Source organism: Capricornis sumatraensis, chromosome 1 (assembly GCF_032405125.1).
Source record: "Capricornis sumatraensis isolate serow.1 chromosome 1, serow.2, whole genome shotgun sequence".
Lineage (NCBI taxonomy): Eukaryota > Metazoa > Chordata > Mammalia > Artiodactyla > Bovidae > Capricornis > Capricornis sumatraensis.
In genome coordinates this window covers 50,381,062-50,392,386 of record NC_091069.1, presented here as the reverse complement: position 1 = coordinate 50,392,386, position 11,325 = coordinate 50,381,062, and the positions used below count along the sequence as shown (strand labels likewise).

Sequence of the window (11,325 nt, the reverse complement as noted above, 5' to 3'; positions counted from 1 at the left end):
AAAGTCTGACACTTTCTACTGTTTCCCCATCTATTTCCCATGAAATGATGGGACCAGATGCCATGATCTTCGTTTTCTGAATGTTGAGCTTTAAGCCAACTTTTTCACTCTCCTCTTTCACTTTCATCAAGAGGCTTTTTAGTTCCTCTTCACTTTCTGCCATAGGGTGGTGTCATCTGCATATCTGAGGTTATTGATATTTCTCCCGGCAATCTTGATTCCAGCTTGTGTTTCTTCCAGTCCAGCATTTCTCATGATGTACTCTGCATGTAAGTTAAATAAGCAGGGTGACAATATACAGCCTTGACGTACTCCTTTTCCTATTTGGAACCAGTCTGTTGTTCCGTGTCCAGTTCTAACTGTTGCTTTCTGACCTGCATTCAGATTTCTCAAGAGGCAGGTGCCTTACAGTATCACATTTTCACATGCCAGGCTGTATTGAAATTATTCTCTTTGTTCCACAATTGATATTATATTGTATATCAGGAAAGGAAGATAATATCTTTTTGTTCATAAGAGGACTAACCTAGGCTTACGGTAAGAAAATTGAACATCACTAGACATCCTGGATTTTAAGCTAACAGTGGGGACTAAATGGACTTTCAGGTTGTCTCCTTAGGGAAAGGGGTGTATACTGCATGTAACAAGGGAATCAAGTATTTAGTAGCTGAACAGGGCACTGCCAATTGTATTTCTGTTAGCCATGTACTCCACTTTTCCCTGTACTCCATTTTCCCTCTCCCTTTTTACCTGCAAGAGGGTTACGCTTCTCCTCCTTGTAGAACTTAGGAGTGACTATCTGACTCACTTGTCCAACAAAATAAAGGCAGAAGTATTGTGTCATGTATGAGCAGAAGTTTAAGAATCAACACATTTACTGTGTCTCTCGCTCCTCTGCAGTTTTCTAGTCAGAAGGTGTTCTTTCTGCTTACACTCTGGAACACTAATCTGGATTCCAGAAAAGCAACAATAACAAAACAATGTGGAGCAGAGATAACATTGATCTGAATTAGAGCTAGAGCAGAATAAAAAATAAACCTTTGTATTGTATGTTGTATATAACTAAGTTTGGTGTCTTTTCCTTCTTCATGTTGCTGAACTCAGGTTCAATTGTTCACCACTTAGAAGCCAATAATCAAGGGACAAATGTCTGTAGAAAGATGCTTTATTCAGAAGAGTTGGCAATCTAGGGAGAAGGTGGACTCATGTCCAGAGATCAACTCTGAAGATTCTGCACAGCCATGACAATTTTTAAAGGGAAAAAGAGGAAACAATCTCAGTTAATCATTAAGTTAAGAGGTCAGATTCCTTATCATTTTTCCATTGTGTGCAGTCCTGCTGACTTCTCCTGATCTTTTGGATGTTCTCTTTCCTGCTTAGTCTGCCTGCAAATTTGCTAAGGGGGTAGAGAGGTCCTGCAATGTTCAACTCAGTTCCTTTCAATATCACCTAGATTAAGCTGATTGATACAATAGTTGAGGCTATTGTGAATATCAAATAAGATAGCAGCATTTACCAGTTTCTAGAAAAGTGTGTGACACACAATATGGGTTCAATCATTTGTGTTAGGATAAAGTGGGTATAACCTTTAGCTTACTTAATAGGGAGTATATATTTAATTATTTGAACCCCTTAAAACCCATCCTCAGAGAGGCTCACTTTTCTCTCATGTGTTATAGGACCCTCTTCATAATTCTTGTTTTCTGTCTGAGTACTTTCTTAATGGGCTTCCCTGGTGGCTCAGAGGTTAAAGAGTCTGCCTGCAAGGCGGGAGACCCGTGTTCAATCCCTGGGTCAGGAAGATCCCCTGGAGAAGGAAATGGCAACCCACTCCAGGATTCTTGCCTGGAGAATCCCATAGACGGAGGAGCCTGGTAGGTTACAGTCCATGGGGTCGCAAAGAGTCGGACATGACTGAGCGACTTCACTTTCACTTTCACTTTCTTGATCCTTGGTCATTACTACTAGGGGCAATCTCAGTCTTTCAGCAATGCTTGCCTTCCATTTAACAGGGGTACAGGCAAGGAAATCTTCACACAAATGATAAAAATATGATAATGAAGCATGGAGCTTTTAATTTATCATTTTATATATCAAAGACATGTATAAATATCACATACAGTATGATGGATTCTACACGTAATGACTTCTTTATGGCATTTCTTGCTTGGAATATTGCTGTCTTTCACTGAATCTTGAGAAGTACTGTGGTCATAACTAAAGAATTAGTGGAGAAGGAATAAAACATTTCATGGACATTCAAAAATTTTTTTTCTCTTTAAATATATATATTTTCTTGAAGTATAGTTGACTTACAATGTATCATGTGCGCAGCAAGGTGATGCAGATATACAAATACACATATATTACTTTTGAAATTAATTTCCATCATGTTATTACAGGATGTTGACTATAGTTCCCTATAATAAAGTAAACCTTTGTTGCTTGTTTTTTTTTCTTCTTCTTTATTTTATTTTTTAATATAAATTTATTTATTTTAATTGGAGGTTAATTACTTTACAATATTGTATTGGTTTTGCTACACATCAACATGAATCTGCCACATGTATACACATGTCCCCATCCTGAACCCCCCTCCCTCCTCCCACCCCGTACCATCCCTCTGGGTCTCTATTTCATAATTAGAAATCTAGCATTCTACTCATACTAAGTCAAATAAATAGAATAAAAATGTCATAATTTTTTTAATTAGGCAAAAATTCATGTTTTCTAAAATATATATTATTATACATATTTATATATATGTATACAAAAGCCTTTCTGCTACACTTGATAAAGGCTTGAGAAAGAACATGAAAAAAAAGAGATGGAGAAATTGGAGAACATAAACTAAATGAAAAGGGAGCACTGAAAATGAAATAGAAAAAGTGAAAAATCTAGATAAAGATCATCATATAGTCCAATTGTTTTTGGACATGAATGCTCATTAGAAGCATATCTGGAGCTCTGAAGAAAAAAAGCAATACCTGAGCATTTGTATTTTTCAAAAAATTTCAAGATAATTCTGATGTGCTTCTGGATTTTAAAAAGTGGTTATAGGAGCTGGGCCAGAGTTGCCGGCGACGGGGTCTGAAGGTGATGGCTCTGACTGAAGGCCTCGAGACGGCGTTTCTCGCTGTTCCTGCCGTCGCTGCCTGGGCCTCGGTCCCTCATCTTCATGAGAGGAGACAGAGACCTGAAGCAAAGAAATCACAGAACAAGTATTCAAGGGCCATGCAAGCCAACTGTAGTCAACTGCACAGCCCTTCAGGAGCTGCAAGCAGTGAGGATGCCTCAGCCTCCCAGTGTGTCCAAACAAGACTGACAGGAGAAGCTTCCTGTCTTTATTCTGGAGATGTTCATATCCAGATAAGCTCCCTACCTAAAGAATGTGCTGAAAATCCAAGCTCCAGAAATACAAGGTCAGGTGTCCACAGCTGTAGCCATGGGTGTGTACATAGTCGCTTACGGAGTCACTCCCACAGTGAAGCCAGGCAACCTGATGATAGCGACACGGAGTATGGAGATCATGGTAGCAGCTTCTCAGAATTCCGGTATCTCTTCAAGTGGTTGCAGAAGAGTCTTCCATATATTTTGATTCTGGGTGTCAAACTTGTTATGCAGCATATAACAGGAATTTCTCTTGGAATTGGGCTGCTTACAACTTTTATATATGCAAACAAAAGCATGGTAAATCAGGTTTTTCTAAGAGAAAGGTGCTCAAAGATTCAGTGTGCTTGATTACTGGTATTCTTAGCAGGATCTTCTGTTCTTTTATATTACACCTTTCATTCTCAGTCACTTTACTACAGCTTAATTTTTTAAAATCCTGCTTTGGACTATTCAAGCTTCTGGGAAGTACTTTGGGTTGTTGGAATTACAGACTTCATTCTGAAATTCCTCTTCATGGGTTTAAAATGACCTATTTTATTGGTGCCTTCTTTCATCATGCCTTTTAAATCCAAGAGTTATTGGTATATGCTTTTAGAAGAATTATGTCAGTATTACCGAACTTTTGTTCCCATACCAGTTTGGTTTCGTTATCTTATAAGCTATGGGGAGTTTGGTAATGTAACTAGATGGAGTCTTGGGATATTGCTGGCTTTACTCTACCTCATACTAAAACTTCTGGACTCTTTTGGACACCTGAGAACTTTTAGACGGGTTTTGTGAATATTTGTTACACGACCAAGTTATGGAGTCCCTGCCAGCAAGAGACAGTGTTCAGACGTGGATGATATTTGTTCAATATGTCAAGCTGAATTTCAAAAGCCAATTCTTCTCATCTGTCAGCATATATTTTGTGAAGAGTGCATTACCTTATAGTTTAATAGAGAAAAACATGTCCGCTGTGCAGAACTGTGATTTCAGACCATATAAACAAATGGAAAGATGGAGCCACATCATCACACCTTCAAATATATTAAGTTTTCAACTTAATATTAAGGCCACAAAACACTAATTTTATTCGGTTACAGTGACTACTGGTAAAGACATTAGAATGGATTTTCAGGGCTGAAAGTTAAGGAAAATGTTCCCAAATGGTTTTAGAGTATTATAGTTAATACTTAAGTGTATAGTCCAATTTATCAAAATATTAAATGAAAGATCCTATATTATATAAGTGATGTTCAGTCAAATGCATATGAAACATTTTCTATCCTTATTTGACTTATGATGGCAGTGTTAAATTGTAAATGTGTTTTCTTGTTAATGTTACCAAAATGACAATTGGGTAATACAACTAGTGGTTTTAGAGGAATTCAGGTATTCTTTCCAGACATTGTTTTCAGAATAAAGAATATTTTTCATAATATTTTAAGATACACATTATCTGAAAGTAGAATTTTCTTTAGCATTGACTTTTATAATTCCCATTCTAAAAATCTTAAATTTTTTCCTAAAATTTGTATTTTTAAATGAAAGCTATAAATGTTATATTTTACCTGTACAATCAAAATTTTCTAAGGAAGGCTAATTTACTGAGGATGAAATATTTTAGTATTGTTATTCTCTGTAGTATGATTAGCAGTGATTGAGAATAAAAGACAAATTCCTTTTCTTTGTGGACATAATACATACAATCCTGCCCTCAGCTTTAATGTTCATGATTTTGCTTTTTGTATAGTGCCATGGACTTTCTTGAATTAACTATTAAAATAATTCACATGGAGTAAAAAAAGATAAAAAAAAAAAAGTGGTTATAGATTTTTCCATTAGATCCTAGTTTTGGTGATATAGAGTTCTATTATTTTTCTGTTGACCAATCATGATATAATGGTATTAAATGAGTAATATTTACATAATCACAATTGTAAAAGATGTTTACCAGTTTTTACAATCAATAACCAGACAAAAAATAAAAGATAATTACACTTGCAAGCCATAATTGGAACATGATTAACTTAACAATATAAAATAATTACATACAGTTTGGGGGAGGGCAAGCAGTGTAATGTGGTGAGTGTGTGTACATGGATGTTTTCCTCTACTGAGTCAGTCTATGTCTTTTGGTTGTTGCATTTAATTCATTTACATAAAGTAATTATCCATATGTATGACATTATTACCACTTTCTTAATTGTTTTGGGTTTATTTTCTGTAGGTCTTTTCTTTCTCTTGTGTTTCCTGTCTAGAGAAGTTCCTTTAGCATATGTTGTAGAGCTGGTTTGGTGGTGCTGAATTCTCTTAACTTTTGCTTGTCTGAAAAGCTTTTGATTTCCCCATCAAATCTGAAAGAGAGTCTTACTGGGTGGAATATACTTGGTTGTATCCTTCTCTTTCATCACTTTAAATATATCATGCCATTCCCTTCTGTCTTGTAGAGTTTCTGTTGAGACATCAGCTGATAGCCTGATGGGACTTCCTTTATATATTATTGATCATTTTTCCCTTCTTGCTTTGAATATTTTATCTTTGTCTATAATTTTTCTTCAGTTTGATTACTATATGTCTTGGTGTGTTCCTCCTTGGGTTTATCCTGTCTGGGACTCCCTGCACTTCCTGCACTTGGTTGACTATTTCCTTTCCCATGTTTAGGAAGTTTTCAGCTATTATCTCTTCAAATATTTTCTCAGATTCTTTCTCTCTCTTGTCTCCTTCTGGGACCCTTATAATACAAATGTTCAGTTCAGTTCAGTCGCTCAGTTGTGTCCAACTCTTTGCAACCCCATGAATTGCAGCACGCCAGGCTACCCTGTCCATCACCATCTCCCAGAGTTCACTCAAACTCACGTCCATCGAGTCCGTGATGCCATCCAGTCATCTCATCCTGGGTCGTCCCCTTCTCCTCCTGCCCCCAATCCCTCCCAGCATCAGAGTCTTTTCCAATGAGTCAACTCTTTGCATGAGGTGTCCAAAGTACTGGAGCTTCAGCTTTAGCATCATTCCTTCCAAAGAAATCCCAGGGTTGATCTCTTTAATACAAATGTTGGAGTATTTAATGTTGTCCCAGAGGTCTCTTAGGATGTCTTCATTTCTTTTCATTCCTTTTTCTATATTTTGGTTTGTGGCAGTGATTTCTACCATTCTGTCCTCCAGTTCATTTATCCATTTTTCTGCCTCAGTTATTCTGCTATTGATTCCTTCTAGCGTATTGTTCTCAGTTTGTTTGTTCTTTACTTCTTCTAGGTCTTTGGCAAACATTTCTTGCATCTTCTCAATCTGCACTGCCATTCTTTTCCCGAGATCTTGACTCATCTTCACTATCATTATTCTGAATTCTTTTTCTGGAAGGTTGCCCATCTCCACTTCATTTAGTTGTTTTCCTGGAATTTTATCTTGCCCTTCATCTGGGACATAACTGCCTGCTTTTTCATCATGATTAACTTCCTGTAATATGGTTTTTGTTTTAGCTGCTGTTAGACTGTCCTTCTTCTGGTTTCTTCTGTCTGCCCTCTGATGGGTGAAGCTATCTAGTGGGCAGGGCCTTACTCAGTAAATCTTTAATCCAATTATCTCCTGATGGATGGGGCTGCACTCCCTCCCTGGTAGTTGCTTGGCCTGAGGGGACCCAGGCCCAGGGCTGGGTCTATGGTAGGGTTAATGGTGAACACCAAGAGGGTTTATGCCAAGGGGGACCTTTCAATGTCCATATCCCTGTGGTGAGCCACTGTCAACCCATGCCTCTACTAGCATGTAGTTTTGTTTCTGTCTGCTGTGGGGTTACTGCTCCTCTCCTCTGGGTCTTGGTGCATGCAAAATTTTGTTTGTGCCCTCCAAGCCTGGAGTCTCTGTTTCCCTCAGTACTTTGGAAAGCCTGTAATCAAATCCTGCTAGCCCTCAAGGCCAGATTCTCTGGAGATTTTCAGGCCCTTTGTCGGGTCCCCAGGCTTAGAAGCCTGACATGGGGTTCAAAACATTCATGATAGTGTGAGAACTTCTTTGGTATTATTGTTCTCAGGCCTTCCTGTCTGTAAGTCACCTGCCTGGCAGGTATGGGATTTGATTGTATCATAATAGTGCCTCTCTTCTGTTTTGCTGCAGTTTCTTTTTTGTCTTTGGACATGAGGTATCATTTTTTTGGTGTGTTGCAGTGTCCTCCTGTTGATGGTTGTTCAACAACTATTTGCAATTTTGGTGCTTTTGCAGGAGATGAGCACACATCCTTCTACCCCACCATCTTGATCTGGAAAATGTTCACGGACATTTTTATAGACATGGGATTTTTGTGGCTTTAGGCACAACAAATAACCTCTGTATGCCTTATTTTCAACATACATAACATGGAAATGAAAATATTTTCTTTGGACAAATATGAGTGTAGTATATTCATAAGGTCTAGGAGAACATTTAGTGTATAGTTGACACTCAAACTACTGCACAATTGCACTCATCTCACACACTAATAAGGTAATGCTCAAAATTCTCCAAGCCAGGCTTCAGCAATGCATGAACCGTGAACTTCTAGATGTTCAAGCGGGTTTTAGAAAAGGCAGAGGAACCAGAGATCAAATTGCCAACATCTGCTGGATCATGGAAAAAGCAAGAGAGTTCCAGAAAAACATCTATTTTTGCTTTATTGACTATGCCAAAGCCTTTGACTGTGTGGATCACAAGAAACTGTAGAAAATTCTGAAAGAGATGGGAATAACAGACCACCTGACCTGCCTCTTGAGAAACCTATATGCAGGCCAGGAAGCAACAGTTAGAACTGGACATGGAACAACTGACTGGTTTTCAATAGGAAAAGGAGTACATCAAGGTTGTATATTGTCACCCTGCTTATTTAACTTCTATGCAGAGTACATCATGAGAAACACTGGGCTGGAAGAAGCACAAGCTGGAATTAAGATTGCCAGGAGAAGTATCAATAACCTCAGATATGCAGATGACACCACCCTTATGGCAGAAACTGAAGAGGAACTAAAAAGCCTCTTGATGAAAGTGAAGAGGTGACTGAAAAAGTTGGCTTAAAGCTCAACATTCAGAAAACTAAGATCATGACATCTGGTCCCATCACTTCATGGCAAATAAATGGGGAAACAGTGGAAACAGTGGCTGATTTTATTTTTGGGGGCTCCAAAATCACTGCAGATGGTGATTGCAGCCATGAAATTAAAAGACGCTTACTCCTTGGAAGGAAAGTTATTACCAACCTAGATAGCATATTCAAAAGCAGAGACATTACTTTGTCAACAAAGGTCCATCTAGTCAAGGCTATGGTTTTTCCAGTGGTCATGTATGGATGTGAGAGTTGAACTGTGAAGAAAGCTGAGCACAGAAGAATTGAAGCTTTTGAATTGTGGTGTTGGAGAAGACTCTTGAGAGTCCCTTGGACTGCAAAGAAATCCAACCAGTCCATTCTGAAGGAGATCAGTCCTGGGATTTCTTTGGAAGGAATGATGCTAAAGCTGAAACTCCAGTACTCTGGCCACCTCATGCAAAGAGTTGACTCATTGGAAAAGACTCTGATGCTGGGAGGGATTGAGGGCAGGAGGAGAAGGGGATGACAGAGGATGAGATGGCTGGATGGCATCACCAACTTGATGGTTGTGCATTTGAGTGAATTCTGGGAGTTGGTGATGGACAGGGAGGCCTGGCGTGCTGCAATTCATGTTGTCGCAAAGAGTTGGACATGACTGAGTGGCTGAACTGAACTGAACTGAATTGACACTCAATACAACCACAAATATTTAAAACTCAAATAAATGTGTCTCTAATGGTGAAATTGTAGGTAGTGGTGTTGCTTTGGTTGTTGTATAATTTTTGTTTCGCTTTTGAAAGTACTATCTTAAACTCAAACAATTACCCATTTTTGCTTAAGCCAGCCCTTCTCAGTAAAAATAACAAATTTTCTCTTATGACAGAATGTCCTGGATTTCTTCAACAAAAATTACGAACTCTTGGAAGATAAGAGCTTATAAATGGTTGGACAATGATAAGAAGACTTGATGTGTGATATGTTTCAATTTCAGAAAAAATATTTTCCCTTTATCCCCCAAGCCTTTAAAGCAAGGACATTTGAACAACCTTCTTGAATTATAGCCCTTTTGGTGCAGTTTAAATCATCATCACTCACAGAGGCAGAAACCATGACTTATAGGATTAAGACATGGGCTAATAATATCCCAAACTTAGGGCTTCAGAGTCTTGATTTTCTCAAGTCCGATAACCCTGCATATGTCACTTGACCTCCCTCTACTTACATTTTCTCTGCTGAAAAATCATATTTACTGCCTTTTATATTTGTTGTTTGAGAAAACGTAGACAAATGATGTCAAACCTTTTGTAAGTAATAACGTTCTTAAATATGTTAAATGATACTTTTTAGAAATAAAGATGACTGGCTTTCTAAATAGATGTTAGGCATAATCTTAAGGCACACATACATGGTTGTAAGATGTCAATTTTGATGACAGTTTTTTTGAACTTCATATATTCAATATTTATCACTAGTTCAGTTTTATTATTAGATGTTCTTAAGGTCTTCCTCTGGGATAAAGTCATATTTGCCCTTGAGGTTTTATTGAAATCTCTTGTTAATTTAAATTTGCCTATTTCCTATTGCAAAAAACCTACTGCCATAGTTTCCTAATATTCTTGAGTTTTATGAGGATAGTTTCATCCACAGTGAAACTGTTATTATTATGTTTAATTTGGAATTATGATGTCATTGCAGAATAAATTATGATTTCCAGTTTTTCATGGGAAAGACCAAGGATGTTTAGTTAAATTAATTGAACACAGTAAAAGTGATACAGTTTAATGATGCTAATGATGATAGCTAGTATTTATTGACTACAAACTACATATCAGCACTAAGCTGGTTATTAATTTAAACATTTTATCTCATTTATTTTCAACAAAAGCTTTCTAAGTTAGATACTGTTACTATCCAAATTTTAGGAATGAGGAAACTGAGGTTTAGAGCATTAGTTGCAATAGTCAAACAGATCTAAAAATTGGAGAAATCAGGCTCTTCAGAAAATTAATAGATTAAAAATGTCCACAAGCCTAGCTTGTTTTTTGTTTAAAATGTTTTAAGCCAAATAGCCACTAAAAAAAATAATTTGGCTTGATTGTATAGACAATGAAGCATTTTTTGAAGTCTTAAAGGGTTGGTTAGAAGAATGAATGATTTACTCTATCTTGATAATCTATTGTGGTAAGGAATAATAAATAGGGAAAAGTGGAGGCAATTGATTGATAATAGCTTGAAATAGGCAAGCCCTTCAGACTGGAAGGAAGGTCATTGTGTGAGTTCTTGCCCCAGTCCTAACCCATCCTTCACTGTTTAATGGTGGCATCATGCCTTGTGCAACTAGCCCTTTTTCCCCTGGGGTTCATGAAAGCCTCGCTCTCTCATTTACTCACACTCCACTAATTAGCAGTCTTGGACATGGCCTTTGCCCCTAACATATTCAAGGGTGGTCCTGTGTTTATTGGGCATTGTTGGTATGTGCTGACACTCCCTACAGAGACATGAAAGTGAAAGTGAAGTCGCTCAGTCGTGTCAGACTCTTTGTGACCCCATGGACTATATATAGCTCACCAGGCTCCTCCCTCCATGGGATTTTCCAGGCAAGAATACTGGAGTGGGTTGCCATTTCCTTCTCCAGGGGATCTTCCTGACCCAGGGATCGATCCCGGGTCTCCTGCATTACGGGCAGACGCTTTACCCTCTGAGCCACCAGGGAAGCCCATACTTGTCTACAGAGTCTACAGAGACATCAGTTCAGTTCAGTCGCTCAGTCGTGTCCGACTCTTTGCGACCCCATGAATCGCGCCAGGCCTCCCTGTCCATCACCAACTCCCGGAGTTAACTCAGACTCGTGTCCATCGAGTCAGTGATGCCATCCAGCCATCTCATCCTCTGTCGTCCCC

The 11,325-nt window shown here is 38.2% G+C and overlaps 1 pseudogene; it reads left to right on the top strand.

The window, feature by feature from the left end:
- The first annotated feature begins 3,219 nt into the window (after positions 1-3,219).
- Positions 3,220-4,427, top strand: LOC138092362 (E3 ubiquitin-protein ligase RNFT1 pseudogene; annotated as a pseudogene).
- The last annotated feature ends 6,898 nt before the right edge of the window (positions 4,428-11,325 follow it).